Source organism: Aulonocara stuartgranti (assembly GCF_965226115.1).
Source record: "Aulonocara stuartgranti genome assembly, chromosome: 4".
Lineage (NCBI taxonomy): Eukaryota > Metazoa > Chordata > Actinopteri > Cichliformes > Cichlidae > Aulonocara > Aulonocara stuartgranti.
In genome coordinates this window covers 12,492,501-12,509,323 of record NC_138942.1, presented here as the reverse complement: position 1 = coordinate 12,509,323, position 16,823 = coordinate 12,492,501, and the positions used below count along the sequence as shown (strand labels likewise).

General features: G+C 39.2%; 1 protein-coding gene across 3 annotated transcripts in view; it reads right to left on the bottom strand.

Moving 5' to 3' along the window:
• gcgra (glucagon receptor a) overlaps nt 1-16,823 on the bottom strand; it is an 82,806-nt gene that overhangs the window by 45,238 nt on the left and 20,745 nt on the right. For 2 of the 3 annotated variants that reach the window (XM_082530872.1, XM_082530876.1), the window contains exon 1: nt 3,507-3,798. The exons of the other annotated variant lie outside the window; for it this stretch is intronic. The gene's annotated coding sequence lies outside the window, so the exon portion shown is untranslated. Of the gene's footprint in view, nt 1-3,506; nt 3,799-16,823 lie in introns of those variants that run through there. 3 annotated transcript variants of the gene reach the window in all.

Sequence of the window (16,823 nt, the reverse complement as noted above, 5' to 3'; positions counted from 1 at the left end):
GGAAAAGTACAAAGTTAAGCTGCAAGAAATTACCAAGGACGCTGTATTTCTCTGTTCTTGTTGTGTCTCTCATCCTTGTCTTGTTAAGGCGTCTCATAATTAGGAAACCATGGCTATTTTTGAATGTTGTCTATCCGTAAATGAATCTCTTTGCTGCGTTTTTAAAAAAAACTACCTGCTGGGTCAAACTCATTCACTTATGTGTAATGGTGTAATGTAAATTATCAGATTCTCCCATTGTGTTTTCATATAAAAAATAAAAAACAAAATGAAGTGAAGCAACTTTGGACAGCTGATGTATAAACATATTAATGTTTTGCACTGGTATTAAGTAAAATCTGACAAAGGGTTTTTTTGTAAGTTATCTGGCTGCTTAGATGACGACACTGACCGCAATATAATGACCTTACTCAAGTGTCTTCAATGCAACTAAACAGCAGGTTTGAAATTAAAACATACGTAAACATACTTTCTTTTCCTGGAGGAAAAGAAAATGTCCTTTACAAATGTACTTAATTTTGTAAAGATGTATTTCCTAAATTAACGTTAAATACATTTCAGCCCATTGATGTTGAGCTGATTCTCATGTAGAGGACAACTACACTCCTTTGTCTATTTCATGGACTCCCTCTCACAATTACTAACTGTGGATGTTGTCCAGTTGACACTGACCAGTAGAGCCGTGTCTCTATTACCACAGGTCCCTCCCATGATATTCATCTCAACATGCCAAATGTTTTTTAAGAAAAACAACAAAACCTACATTACTTGACTACAAGATAAAGACACAAAACTAACTCCATGACAAACACACATTTATTCTTGCTTTACCATAGAGACTTTGACAAAAAACACCTGCTGTATTTTCATTTAAAGGAAAGGAAAAAGTCCCACAACTAATATCACACTTTTTGTTACCAAACAAAACTGAATGAAGAGATATAGCAGTGATAGTGAGTAGAGCCACTTGACTTTCAGTGCGTCCTTTCTATGTGAACTCTGACCAAGAACAACAAATCCTTTTTTCACCTTCTTCTTAAAGAACTCTTTTCTGTTAGAGCTTTGGGATCCTGCAGCTGATCGTGGTGTAAAGTACTAGCTAACAGCACTCAGGGCAGTGAGAAGGTCAGAAAGCACTCCCAGCTTTCGCTCTCTGGCCCCTGAGACCAGATCGCAGTCTGAATCATTTAGCTGGAAAGTTGTTCCAAACCACAATGTACTGCATGCATATGAAGGTCCTATATCTATGTAACAAATCCAGCGATCCCTGTATTGTCATTCAGCATTTTTATCTGTGGCTATACCGAAACTCATGACTGTGGAAAGTTTGCCACACTGATTGTAGCTGCACTTACAGAGCAGAAGCTCACTTTATGTATCGCAAAACCTCAGTAATGTTTATTCTGTATGCACTGAAACTTCTGTGCCACCCACTAATGTTTGCAAATTAAGACTAAATACATCATCCAGTGGGGCACCACTCATTCACCGAGTGCACCTGCACACACAGACCCACCGAGGAGCATGCCTCTCTGATGCATTACTGCAGCAGCAGCTGTAATAGTAATGAATATGCTTGTTTAGTAATGTGCCAGAGGTGTTTGCCTAACAATGGGCACATTTATTAGCCACACTATGCAAAATGCACAGGGGCCTAAGGACCAACATGTTCTCTCATGTGATGCTGCTCAAGTAGGTTTAATTAGGATCAGAAACACTTGTGGACAATTAAGTCCCCTAACAATTAAATTCTTATGTATTTTATGCACACAGAAACACGACTGTAATTATTCTGCCTGTACATTATTAGATGCATGCGTAGGCATACAGAACAGGGTCGCGGGATTTAATTTGCTGCTGCATTGAAATTTCAAAACACAACAAACAAATAGATTTACACATATGCACATGGTGTTAATTAAAAATCTTCAGGTTCCTAACATGTATTTTGTAACTCTCTCTGAAACAGTTGCAAATAATTGCGCGAAGAGGGTGACTACTTTAAGCTGAGTGGTCCGTTGTTTTGGACTGAAGGGGACTAGGTTTAGTCTGGCTGAACTAATAAGGTCTCTCGACTGCCATTCGTACACTGTGGACACCGTAGCGCTGTAGGCTACGGGAGAATGCAAAGCAGCAAAGTCACATTTAACACTAAATTAAGCCTGTACGTTCAATTTAAATCCACTTTAAGATTAAGAGATTCTTAAAAATTGATCCTTGCTTTTCCACAATGATTTGCTTAATATACTATTTGCACGTGCTGTAAAGGAGTCAGGAGAAAACTTTATTCATCCTTCAATTCCGGACTCCGGACTAAGACCACCAGGTACTGGAACAGCTTCTTCCCCACAGCTGTCAGACTCCTGAACTCTGCCTCCTGACATCTGACCCACGTTAAACTCATGGACTGAACATACACACACCCACAATGGACAACTGTACCCTCAAACACAATAATAACATGGACTGAACCACCAGTCACAACCACTAGCACTTTATATAGCCTCTGTAGAAACTATCTACACCCTCACTTATCTTAACTGCACTAATGTATAGCTCTGTGTAAATAATCATTCTGTACATTTGATAATCTTTAATCCTACAACTGTTTACAACTTGCATAGTTCCCATTTCTGTATAGCTGTATATCCCAGATTCTGTAAAGTTATTTATTTCATATTCTGTATAGTTTTTCATATTTATATCCTGTTCATATCCTGTACATAGCTTGTACTCACTACAGCCTGTACATACTTATACCGGTAGTTATAGAATATTCACAACATACTTCATACCGTGTACATTATAACATACCATAATAGACCCATTTCTGTAATGTACTCACATATCTATATTATTGCTAATACATATTGTAATATATCTATATCACTAAAGCACTTCTGGATGGATGCAAACTGCATTTCGTTGCCCTGTACCTGTGCATGTGCAATGACAATAAAGTTGAATTCTATTCTATTCTATTCTATTCTAATTATTACTTCTATCATTTTAATATTTTTTTCAATGTGCTGTTGTGTAAGACCAGTAAGACCACTTTTCGAAATACAACACACCGTTTCTGTATTTTTGCACAACCATTTATCCACAGAACACTCGTATCTTTGACATGTGGGACTCAAGATCCCAGATAAAAGACCGTTTAGATAACACGGCCTTTGAACATTAGCGATAAGTGACACTAAATGCAACTGGAGGGATCCAGAAACACGTTTCCAGAAATGTAAATGTGTCCGAACATGCAGCAGAAAAAGAGAGAGAGAAATCCTTTCATTTCGTTTCGGCAATTCCAATTTCGGAAAATAATAATAATACCGATAATAGAGTTTTATTAAAACCCTTCTTGGTAATAGATATTTTAAGGTCCATCACAGCCTGCAACATGGCCAGAATGATGAGATTCTGCTCACGTGAACGAGCTCACTTGTGTCAATATCAAATATCAAATTAAACCAAACTCAATCAAAAATAAATGCAAGGCAAATTACCGTTGACAGCACGGGATTCCGCCGATTCTGCAGATGTGATCTTTCACCGCTGCTCATCATCTGAGCCGCGTATTCCCGGTGAGTTCACGCGGCTCCGCTCTAATCCAACTTTCACAATAAATTACAGCTCGCCTCGCAGATAAGTTGTCTGCCCTGTCGGGAGAACTGTTTGAGGAATTTGGCGAAACTCTTAAAGTACGGAAAAATGATAATAATACAAAGATATTAAATAAATGTATTAAAGTGAACGGTTTGGGTCTGTCTTTGTACTGAGCGCGAGCGCACAGCTGCTTACTTGCGCTCCTTGTACCCGTGTGACGTAAGTGACGAGGGGTGGGGAGGGGGGTCATTTAAACACTGGGTCAGGGTGTTGTAGCGTTTTTCTGTGTCGTTTGACGAACGTGGGTTGTTTGAATTTCGGACTGGACACTGAGCTCTTCGTTAATTAGGGCTGATTTGTTCTCGTGTCTTATTCATCTGGTAGCTGCAAACATTTGAACTGAGCCTCATTCTGCCTACATACACACCTTATATGCCTTTTAAAATATAAAAATAAATAAATAACGCAATTATTCTTTGCCTTACTGTCCCACATCTGTAGACAGTGTCTCACGTTTTTAACGACTTCTCAGGACATGCGTTTGTTCAAAGTCTTCATTTATACAGACTAAAATGTGAAAACAAGTCTTTTTTCTTATAGTTAAAACTCGGCTAATGCTATGCTCATGAGTAAAAGTTAAACACTGCCTGAAAAAGTAACAAACCTTGCAGAATTTGGTGAATATTATGGCAACTACAAAGAAAATGACGTAAAGTATCTTTTTCCAAGTTATTGTTCAGTTTTGCACAGGAGATAGTGTATGTGTGTGTCATAAATTGGCTAAAAGGGCCAGAAATGTTTTTGTTTTGTTTTTTAAAATGACATCATCTGCAGTCTATGGATGTATCCCTACTGAAACCCAAAGACTACAGGAGTGTATAAAGACTAGGCACGAGACCACAAGAACAAACTTCAGCATCATTTTATTCTTACTGTATCTACTGAGGAGGTGTGTTGCATTCAAATATATGTTTGAGTACCTCAGCCAGTAAATACAGGCCGAGCTGCATCAGCTGCTCAGGGAGGAGCCTAGATTTTCTTTCTACTTGCTTTGAGGGAATCTTTGTGTGCCTTACAACTTAATGCACTCTGAGATACACTCTGACACTCTGCTGTTGAGAGATTGTGCAGATCAAAACTGAAGTGCATTGAAAGCACTGCAGACCGATGTCACTAAAAGAAGATACAGTCATGTGGGGGGAAAAAAGTGTAACCTTAGTAATAGCCAGGTACTTATAATGCACTTAGTTGAAAATAAAATAAAAACACCCAAGACATACATCTGAGACTTTATAGGCCTCAGTTAGCATTTTGGATGTTGAAGGTCATCATAGTAAAGTTAGAAAAAAGACTGAACAAGTTTGGTTTATCTGGAAAGATTGCCAAGCCAAAGCCTTTTCTCTTTAAAAGGATCAGTTTGCAAAACTGCCTCTGATAAAACCACAAGCCTTCTGAAACAATGTCAGACAAGCCTGGAGGGGAGATTTCTGGCCATAAAGCATTGGGAGAAAACCAAATAGCATATCAGCACAAACACCTTATACCAACTCTCAAGCATGGGGGTGGAGGAGTGATGATTTAGGCTTGTTTTGCAGCCACAGGACCTTGGCACATTGCAGTCACTGAGTTGGCCATGAACTCCTCTGAGTACCAAAGTATTCTAGAGCTAAATGTCATCTCTGTGAGTGTTAAAGCTGATTGAAATGGGGTCATGCAACAGGCATTGATACCCAGATCACCAGCAGAAACAGAAAGTCTAAAAAACAAAAAGAATCAAGAAGCAGCAATGGCTCATTGAAATGCTGCGGTGGGACCTTAAGAGAGCATAAACAAATCCCCACAAACCTCAATGAACTGAAGCAATGTTGTAAAGAGCAGTGGGCCAAAACCTACCAACATACAGAAGACTATTACTTCAAGTCATTTCTGCTTAAGGTGGTTTTAAAAGGTTACTATATGATGGGGTATGGGACATATTTCACATGAGAGCAGCCATGTTTTTGAGCTGCAGGAGGCAGGCAGTGATCTGTGGATTGACCCTAGAGTAGTGGAGGTCCTGTACCGTCGGCTTAGCATCAAATGCTAGAGTAAACAAACACTGTTGTTATGCATGATACAGATAAAACATTTTCATCTTTACCATGAAGAAATCATGCATTTAAAGGATTATGAAGTCAGTGATCAATTTTCAAGATTCAGAAGGATGCAAGACTATAAAATGAAGATCACATTTACATCATTATGATTTCATTGGACTCTAAGACTGTGGTATTGCAATAAGCCAGGGACTGCACTGTGCTCCCATTACGTGGCATGTCCTCCAGTATTAGTGTATTATTTTGGGACATATTTGTGTGTGTTTTTGGGAGGCTGAGATCAAACTTTCATATTGGCTGAGGTGAACTTTGTCCTGCTCCCTCTGGACATCTCATGTTTTCCCTCTTCTCTCACTAGCCGCTTCGCTAAACTGCTGTAAGTCTTTATCCTTAGCAAGGTCATTTAATTTGTTATACTGAGCAGAACTAATGCTTATGCTGAGAGGATTTAGGGCAGCAAAATTTCTTTACTGCAAATAAGGGTTAAATTTGGTGTAACAGAATGCCAAGCCCAAAATAATTAATGCCTTCCTCTGTGATATTCACCCTTGATGTAGTCTGTATTCATGGTTTTAGGAGAAGATCCATCACGTGCAGAATGTGGGCTGTTTTCTAGAGTGCGGTGAGATGAATGTTTTCAAAAAGGATTAGCTCGCATTTTCACCAAGCTACTGAAAATGCATTGAGTCCTGTCAGCGTTTTTTTTTTATTATTTATGAGAAAATCCTATCTCACTATAGGGACTTCCAGAAGGGGGGATTTCTTGGCCTTTCAACCAACTAATCAGTCACCTCGCCTTTGGAGAAAGTGACTGCATGAAGCACTAAAATTAAAAGGAGATGAAGTCTCCTGTTCGCTGTTGCACTAAATCCCTGAAGAAAAACACTGTGGTCATTCTTGCAAAACACAAACACACTTTATTGAACAGTGAACTTTGACCGAAAAAAGGCTCAAAGACCTTTTGCATGTGTCAATACGCTCTGTTCAGATGAAGCAGACATCTGCTACACTGCTTTTTCACTTAAATCTAATATTGTAAAACACACTACTCAGCCACTTATAGTATACACTTATTACATTGTGCTCTGTAGTAGTCTGTCCTGCTCTTTTATTCTGTCAGTTCATCGTGCTTATTGGTTTTGACCCATTAACCCTTTCACAGTTTGTTAAATAATCTTTCTTTTTTTTCTGATAAGTAAAGCCATAAATTGCCAGTAGCAGCGGACAGTGTCAGCCGATAAGATTTCTCTACATGCACATATTTTTATCAGTCCTGTGCCGCAACAGCTGTCAGGTTTTGAGTGGGGTAAAAAATGGCAAGCAGCAGCTTCTGTGACTTTTGTTCCCGAGAACTGAAACACAAAATATGCAAGAGCTGGGCGTGAGCGAGACTCGATGTTATAAACCGCCTCAAGCTCCCCGAGGCTGCAAAATGCTACGATTGTGTCCAGCTGCCAGGCATCATTGCATCTTTAGTGAAATGCTTTTAAATTACATGCATCCCCCTCAACCCCATTCTCTGAGACATTGTATATACCCAGACCTGAATTAGCTTGACACATTTATAGGATTTATTGAACTCTAAATATCAAAGGCTTGATGCTTGTGGCACCGTCTATATATATTTTTCTTTCTAGAATCATTTCATGAGCTGTAAAAGACAAAAGAGAGCAAGAGAGAAATGCCTGAAAACAACTAAGGCATATTCCTTGTTCTTTACAAAAGACCCTCAGGCTGCAAAACAAAAAAAAACACATTAGGTATATTCACATATGCAAGAGTGCTCAGGCTGGAAATAGAATAAGCCACACAGTATTAACCAAATGACAGAGAAAAATGCGTGCTTGTGATTGTCGTCTGTGTGAGTGTGTGCTAGGAGGATGTGCAGCATTTCCACAACCATCCAACAGAGGGAGCCAGCACAGCAAAACCAAACAAGTACACAGCTTTATTTACAAATATTAAAATATGACACAGACACTAAAATGATTTTTTCCCCTCTGAACCCTCCAAAATTATCTCTCTTTCTCTGCAGACTGAAACCCGTATTTTTGTTTTATGTAATCTAGTTAGATTACAGGACACACGTTTGTCTAACTGCATGCAAAGTAAACATTTGAAGAGACAGATAAGGTCGCTGCAAAAGGTCATGTACACATTGTATTAAAAGGTCAGTAAATTAAAATACTGCTGTCATGCTTAAATTACATAATTACTAAAATAATTACTTAAACTCTATAGTTTGGATAACAGAATAAGTTCATGGTTTTATAGGGATATAGTTGTAAGTATGATACAGCTGCCATGTCACTGCTTTATATCTTTGTGTAAGTTGTAATATATGGCATATGGAACATTTTTCACTGTAACATACATTGCTGTGCCAAGTAAGTGCAAAACCCAGTGGAATTGCAGTTGTGGTCAAATTAACTAAGATGCATGCAGGCAACAATGTAGCAGTAGTATGGTAGTAGTGCATATAGATGCTCTTGTAGGCTGTGAAAAGCTAATTTTGAAATATTCGGAGGAAAGTAATATTAATTATCTTTGCCTTAAGTGTTCATTTGATTTATTCTCTTTTCTATTTGGGGCATTTATCATAAGTGTACTGTATCTTCCTCAAAAAGGTTTGGAAAGTGTACATTTATACACTGCAAAAACAGGATTTTTTGGACTATAAAAAAGGTTGATGTTAACATGTTAACACTGAGGTAGTGGCCAATTTATAATGTTGTAATTTTGTTCTCTTATTAGCTCAGGACATATTGACAACTGATTGCTGTGGATGTACAATGTAGGTTCTGCTGTTTGTGTGACAAAGTTCAGTGTTACAGTACCACCACAACTACGCAGTCTGCATTTATCTTTATGGAGTTTATGGCGCAAAGAGGAGGTTAATGCAACAAAGCTGATACGTTGTCATACTGAAGAAAGACAGATAAAATGGTTGATGACATGAACTCAAACTTTACAGTAATAACCTATAAATACAGTAGGAACACTAAAAAAAATTTATTGCAACCAAGAAGTTGATAGTATTAAACTGTAAAAGAAATAGCTGCACATTACAGTGGGTGTGTTTTAAAAATAAAAGTCAAAAGCTGGAACATCTGGCCACCAGCACTTCGCAGTTATTAAACGGGGACATTTTTTTAGTGCTTCAGTTTCTTTGAACACTTGTACACTGCTGCCAAGATAAACTTTTCTTAGACACGAGGTTTGAAAAAACATTTCAAAAGAATATTGATTACTGCCATGAACAGATAGTGTCAGGAACATTCAGTACTGCGCAGGAAAAGGAATAATAAAGAGAAAATTGACCAGATGAGAGTGCATTAGCTGTGTATGTTTGGGTCACCTGTGGTCTGACCTCTAGTACTCCTTGCAATTTGAGACAAGCTTGTTTTCAAAGTCTGGCCACTCAACTGGCATTTGGCAGAGTTCTTCTTTTGCACACCAGCTGATAATATCAGTGTGTAAATATTCTGTCATGGTTTTGAGGCTGGCAGCTTTGGATGTAATGTCTGTTTGTTTTTTTAACTTCATATACAGTGACTGGACAGAAATTCCTGGCTTTGCATTCCAGTTCTTTTCAAGCCACTTACTGCACATACAGTATGTGTGTCAAGGCAATGATGCAATCCTGCAGCTGTCTCAAGCTTCATGTACAGTTCACTCCAATTCAAGCAGTGATGTGTGCCCATTTTCAGCATAAGCCAGTAGTTCTAAATGTTTTTCCCTCCACCTGTTTTCCTCTCATCCACACATGTGTTCTGTCTTTGTTCTATGGACTTCATTCCTCTTCTCTCTGGAGAATACCTCCACCTATCCACACTCTTTTTTCACCTGTTCCCTACTCTCACTTCAGATCATGTCTCCTGCAAACGTCATAGTCCACTGAGCCTGGCCTCATCTGTCAGCCTGTCCATCACCACTCGAAACAAGAACAGTCTCTAAACCAGTCACTGATGTAATCGCATCCTCACCCTGAATCCATCTATCACTCCTACTGCACACCTCACCACTGTCTCTCTGTCCTCATACATGTCCTGCACCACCATCACATACTTCTCTGCCACTCCTGGCTTGATCATGCAGTACGGCAGTTTTGACATCATATGCTTTCTCTGTATCCACAAAGACACAATGCAACTCCTGCTGACGTCTTCTCACAAAATCCATTGTTGCAAAATTGGCATTCGAGTACCGCATTGAAATTCAGTGTTTGTAAAGGCAGACTGGATTTAGGTGATGGTTTCATACGATTGGGGCAATGGGACGGTACTAAAATGTAACATTTTTTATGAAAACTGTGCCTTTTTCAACATAGTTCCTACTAAAATATTAGATGTAATATTAAAATCAAGTTTGCTGCAGCTGTCTCACTGTCCTAGGCTCTATAGGAGAGATATTAAACTCCAAATCAATGAAGATACACACTAAACCATACATGCAAGCAGCTAAATATGTTTCCATTTAAGTGCTCCCATGATGAGCCAAGTGTTCTTCAGCCAAATCTCTATCAGCATTGTTATCAGGTTGTTCAGAAAGGAGCTGATAGACGTGTAGTCAAGTTGAAAGGCTATCACCTATGTTCTCACTGTGCTACCTATGACAGCCAGCTAGCCAGAGTATGGGTTTCCCTAGGGAGGCCTCTTCAGAGGCAGGAGTGAGCAATGCCTCTTATCAGACATCAGCTTTCCCTCTGCAGGGTCAAATAAATATGCAGGACTGTCTCTGAGAAAAGGCTGCCTGTATGGAACCTGGGAGAGCTTTTACAACAGAGTGACTTGTTACAACTTCACAAGCACCTGTTATGCAATTATACATACATAGATTGTTTGATCAGTGTTATTTACCCACTCTCATTCCTGACCCCGTTAACGTTTATCAACAGTCCATTAATATATAGCCATAAACATATATGAGAAAATTTTAAGAAGTTATCAATGTGCAATATTCTATCTTATTGACTTTTATTATCAGTTTAAATATCAGTTTACCAACTATGCTCACCGGCCACTTCATTAGGTACACCTATTCAACTGCTTGTTAACATTACAATCTGCCCATCACATGGCAACAATTCAGTGAATTCAGGCATGTAAACAGGATCAAGAACCTAAAGGCAGAGGATCCTACCCAATACTAGCAAGGTTTACATAACAAAGTGCCAGGTGAGTGCATATAACACATCAGAACAGTTGGGTTTGTATGATAAAAGTACAGTGTTTTTTCATTACTTGCTTGCAATTAACCTCTTAATTAGCTTAAATTTAAGAAGCTACCGGACATGACATCCCTTTGAGCTAAACAATGATGCATTTTGTTTGATATGTTGGGGTTTAAACTCTCTAAAGCCTGAACCATCTTCAAGTTTCTTGAAGACGTTTCACCTCTCATCTGAGAAGCTTCTTGAGTTCTGATTGGTACAGAGATCTCAGTAGCTCACAAAAACTGATACACCTGGCGTTACAGGATTGAATGACTTCTCAACTCACTGTTTCAGGGATGAGTTTTTAGTGATACAAAGTCGATCTTTTTTCTTTCAGCACAAATCCTAGTGGCACTGCTGTCACGTGTGATCACAGAGATTTACAGTGGCAGTTGTGTACACAGCAATAACCCATGGATATTGCTGTTAATGGTGCTAACATAAACTCCAGTTATTATTTAAAACACTTCTTTTTATATTAAATATTCATAAAAGTGTCACACATAAAATAACAGATCCAAAGCAAACATTTACTGTAGTATTCAGTTTCTTAGTACCCTAGTGTGTGGGTTCTCAAATTTAATTAATGTTCCAACTCAGCAACATGAGCTAACCACCCCACAATGACCAACCCTGCCAAATCCTGATTGGTGCAGGGAAGTTAATGACATCACATGTTTCCATCTGAGCTCTCGCTTCTGCAAAAAAATGACTTTGTTTTCAGGATCTTTGGAGCGCCTCTTAAACTAAAGTTCAAAAAGAAAGCGACAGTTAAAAGCTCCGGAGAGAATCTATCAGTAAATAGCTGACAGCTATAGACCCAGAAGAATTTTTCTGTCTTTGCTTGATGGAGAGCTTCATACTTAGCAAAAGGGCAGTTCTTAAAGTGTGTATAATTATTCTGAGAACAGCAGCAGGTGTTTATTCCTGCGGCTAGAGAGGTACAATAGAGCCCAGCAGCTCATGTCACAGAGTTGGACGGCGTCCCTGAGTGTAAAAATAGTCATGTGGCCGATGGTGTTATCTACATATTCACACGACTACTTAGCAGTAAAAGCATTCAGTCCCAGCATTCACAAAGTGGCTATATGCACATCGAATACAAGAAGGAGAAACACAATGTTTTGACGTGACCAAGATCCTGGTGGGATTTAACCACTGTCAGTCATTTAAAAAAAACAAAAAACATTAAGGACAGGGTGGGCTTTGTTTTGCATTCATGACGTTCCCATGGCTAAAGTACCTGGGTTTCCCAGTACGCCTCCCAGTCTGCTCCAGACAGGATCCAAAACAAATACTCACGCTTACAAATTACTAAGCAAAACGTCAGGCAGGTTATGAACTCTGTGTGTGTCCCTTTGACAAGTTAAATACAGTTTGAAATTTCAGATAGTAATCTAAATACGTTCCCAGCCCTGTGAGAGGAACAGCATCTGAGAGTTTTGTATTCAACGCTCATTTGTATGTTGATGTTATTCTGTTTAGAAATCCAAACTAACATGAACAATGATCCAGTGGAAATGATGTGTGAGGTTTCTGCTTCAGAAGCCTTTAACAACCAGTGCAGTGGACTGCTGTTATTTTGAAAATACATCCAAAAGACCAAGAGTTTGTCTTTGATCTGCTGTATGATTATCAGAGGTGGGACCAAGTCATTGTTTTGCAAGTCTCAAGTAAGTCTCAAGTCTTTATCCTCAAGTCTCAAGTCAAGTCTCAAGTAATGTCAGGCAAGTCAGAGTCGAGTCTCAAGTCACTGGTGTAAAAGTCAGAGTAAAGTCACAAGTCTGAAATTTTGAATTTCAAGTCCTTTCGAGTCTTTAAAAAAAAAAAAAACGAAAAAATAATGTTGCAGTTATATGCTAAATGTAAATATTATACCATGTAATTTTAAAATCTGTGTTTTTCTCAACACATGACAAAATAGTGAACTTAGAAAATATACACAAATTGTGAAATTGCACCTCTTTAAAATGCAGCTCAATTAAACCTAGCTCCAAGAATAATTTTCACCGACAGTTCTGAGATACGCTGCATGTTATTCTTGGATGCGGTTGTAGGACCGGCTTTAAAATCGCATTACAAAAATATCATACAAAAAAAAACTGCATCACCAACGTAGCCTGGACAACATTTGCTAGTTAGATGAAGTCAGCTATCTCATTGTAGCATATTTATATGCATATTTATAATCATACGGTTCTTGGAGTGAGTGCACACACTCATGAAGTTTAGTAACTTCAGGTCACTGCAACAAGCCCAGGTACAGTTTACCGCCGGATGGGTACAGGACCTTGAAATGCACCGTGTAGAACGAAAGACCATCGTACGTATCATAAGTTTACCAGTCTCACAAATTGTCGTCATAAATACACATTCCTTAACCGTTTATTAATAGGACCTTTGAGCTCAAGGGTAATTAATTAGTAGTGGAAATAATTTCTGGTAGCATTACAGAAATGTAGCAGTGACAATAATATTGTATGCTGTAATCGTACTGGACAATTAGTGATACAAAACAACTGTTTTATCCTGTGAATAAAAGTATATGTTTTTGTCAATGTACCATAATAACAGAAGCGAAACGCAATATTGTGTCAGGACAATTCACTATTTATGCACAATAAATAAAGGAGCATAGCGCGACAATTTCTGTTCAGCGCCAGACTTGCTTGTAACCTATATCACCAATTATGTTATGAAAATGATGTATTAACTACTAAAAAACACTGACCTTCGTGTAAATGCTTGGAGCAGACTAACCGTGAACTGGAGTGTTCTGGGACGTTATATTTGGTCTTTGAATGGCTGCAATCCAGTCGCCTCTTTGTTACTTCGGAAACATGGCTCGAACAATTTCTCTTCAACGACGTAATCCGATAACAACCGATCTCTTTACCCGTCGGCTTCCTGTGGCTGTCATGCGACCGGCTATTGCAGTTAATAATACAACAGCTTCTTGACATTTTTGTGTTTCTTTTTATCGCTGTGTGACTGATTTCAATTGAAAGCCTGCGTGCGCTAGTACCGCTTGCCACGAGTTCCCAGAATCCTTTGCGGTTTTACCCCTGAATGACGTCACATTTTCAATTTCTATATAATATGTATGTTAAATTTTATATTTGGGGTGAAATATCAAGTCTTTTCAAGTAAACCGGTTCAAGTCCAATTCAAGTCCCAGGTCATTGGTGTAAAAGTCCAAGTCAAGTCACAAGTCTTAGAACATTTTTTCAAGTCAAGTCTAAAGTCATAAAATTAATGACTCGAGTCTGACTCGAGTCCAAGTCATGTGACTCGAGTCCACACCTCTGATGATTATATGTGAAACCTCTAACTTCAGCCTTATTTAAATTCTTGCTTGTGTTTCAGATGAATTAGAGCAAAGGTGTCAAACTCATTTTACATCACTGGCCACATCATAAGTCAGTAAAGCTGTTGCCTAATAACAAAGCAGAAAAAAATGCTGCTGGCTGCATGTTTGACAGCCCTGAATTACAAGTGGTCAGGAACATTTGGTGTTATGAAAAGTGAAAGCTACCTTCATGTTTGATTGCAAGAACTGATTCAGTAAGAAGGACTAGATGTTACAGTCCCTGATAATGCATTGCTTTAGATGGAGAGACTCTTGGGGGATGGCTGTTATGAGGAAAGGCAGCCCAGAAACTTTGTCAGCAGTGCCCATCGTTGGTTGCCTCAACTTTCGGTCTTTTACCCATGTTAATCTGCCATTTTCCTTCCTTGGTTAGGTTTAGGGAATAGAGATCTGATCTAACTTATCATTTTAAAATTTGGGACACATCATCAGTAGTGGACCTTGGATTCATCGGGTGTTTCGGCCATTATCACTAGACACCCTCATCCAAAGAGGCCCTACCAGGGTTGATCAGGCCCTGGAGTGTGTCACTGGTTTATGTTAAATTGTTATTTCTCTTCTTCATTCTTCTGTTTAGTTTCCTACAGTTTATTTTGCTTGCCTAAAAAGACCACATGAAGGTCTTTTCGTGGTCTCTTCTCTTCCTTCTTGGCAGTTTGAATCTGGTGCCAAATGACGCTGGCATGCTCCAGACGTCCCGAGAAGCCCCGGTTACCGGCCTTCTGCAATGATGTGTCAATATGGTTGTTTCTTTGCAGGAAAGTAGATAACCTTTGGGCCAAGACACTGAAGAAGATCTTTCCCTCTACGTTCAGCAGGCTGATCTGGCGAAACTGGCTGATGGATGAGGAATTCTTCTCCTTAGGGATCAGAATACCTCCTGCTCTTCGCCTCTTCCTTTCAACTGGACCCTTTTGTTGATCTAGTATAAGAGCCAGTTCCAAGTCAATGGTTTCCCACTCTCTTTTCTCACTGGATCTGGGCCACAGAATCTGATCTTTCCTGCCTTCCATCTTCCTTTCCCTTTCTGGTAGTGCGAGACTAGACAGTGTTGGAAGATTCTGTTGGCTGTTTCTGGGTGAGCTCTGGGCTGGAACGTAGTGTTGATTGTCTACACCCAAGTGTGTTGCTAGTTGTTGGTGGCTAAACCTAAAGCTAGAGGCTGATAATAAATGGCCGGGCCCTGAGCTAGAATCTAATATTGGGTGTGGCTGGCTAAGCTCTAGACTGGGAACTGCTACTGTCTGGATTTGACTGAGTTCCAATCTGGAGACTATGGGGGAGTCTGTACGACAATGAACTTCGAACAGGGTGCTGATGCCCTGAGGATTGTGGGGATTCTCCTGCCTCTAGACTTAAATTGACTGATTTGACTTACTTCTTAAAAAGTATGCGTCAATGCGAGGCCCCTTTCTCAGCTTGCTGAGGCACTTCTTCCTGCCTTGGTGGATTTTAAGGCCCATGTCGGTTGTTAGTTTTGACCAGCCACGAATGCAGTTCTGCAGCTTCTTTCCTACCATCATTGATGGTCCATTATTAGCAATGCAGGTTGATCCATCGTTGATACCGTTGGTACCGTGAAAACATCAGTTGTATAGCTTAATTATACAATATACCCATGCTGATTTAGCTGTGAATCGCTTCAAAATATAAAATCCAGCAGAGTGGCCTCGTGATTTAGTCCACATGTGTTTTATTAACTCATCTCATAAACATTTACTTTTTTACTTACGCAGAGTTTACCTTACATGATTGATTAAGCATTGTCTAAACTGGAGCTCACAGCACAGTTTGGCCTGCTGGATTTTAATTTCTTACTACCACCTGTTTTCATTACCCATTTAGTCAAATTTAGAAGCTCATCCTGTCTGGTAACTTATGCATTTCATTGAAAAATAATCACATCCTGTTGTTTTCCTCCATAATTAATTCCATTAAGAAGCGATTGCTAAATCAAACTCTGGGTTGTTTGTTTGTCATTTAATTGCCCCAAGATGAAGGCACTGAAATTACGGTGATTACTTCACATTTAGAAGGCCTTAATTGTAATAATTAGTGAAAGCTGGTGGATGCCCACTTGCCCTATTTTTGCTGCAAGGCAGTCACTTAGTTCCACTGTACATCCATGTCAAAACATCATTAGACGGAGTCATGTCCAAATGCCCGTTCATCCTCTGGAGCATGTGCGTTCACAGCAGTGCAGAAATAAGCTAAAAATCCTGCACTTTGACGATACTTCCCTGAAATATTCAAAGACTTTTGGAAAGAGTGTTTATCTTTTTCCTCTCCTCTCTGCCAATAATTACTGGACAGACAAACTGAACAGCAGTCAGTTTGTGTGAAAAACTGGATTAACAGTGTATAAGAAAATGTCTCTACATATACTCTAAAGCCATTACAACTATTTCTGATATGTTTTTTGTTCATTTGTTATTTTTTATTGCAGGGTTTATTTTGGAAGCACTGTCACAATTAATACTTTGCCTTGTGCATGCAGGCTGGCATGCGTGTGTGTGTGTGTGTGTGTGTGTGTGTG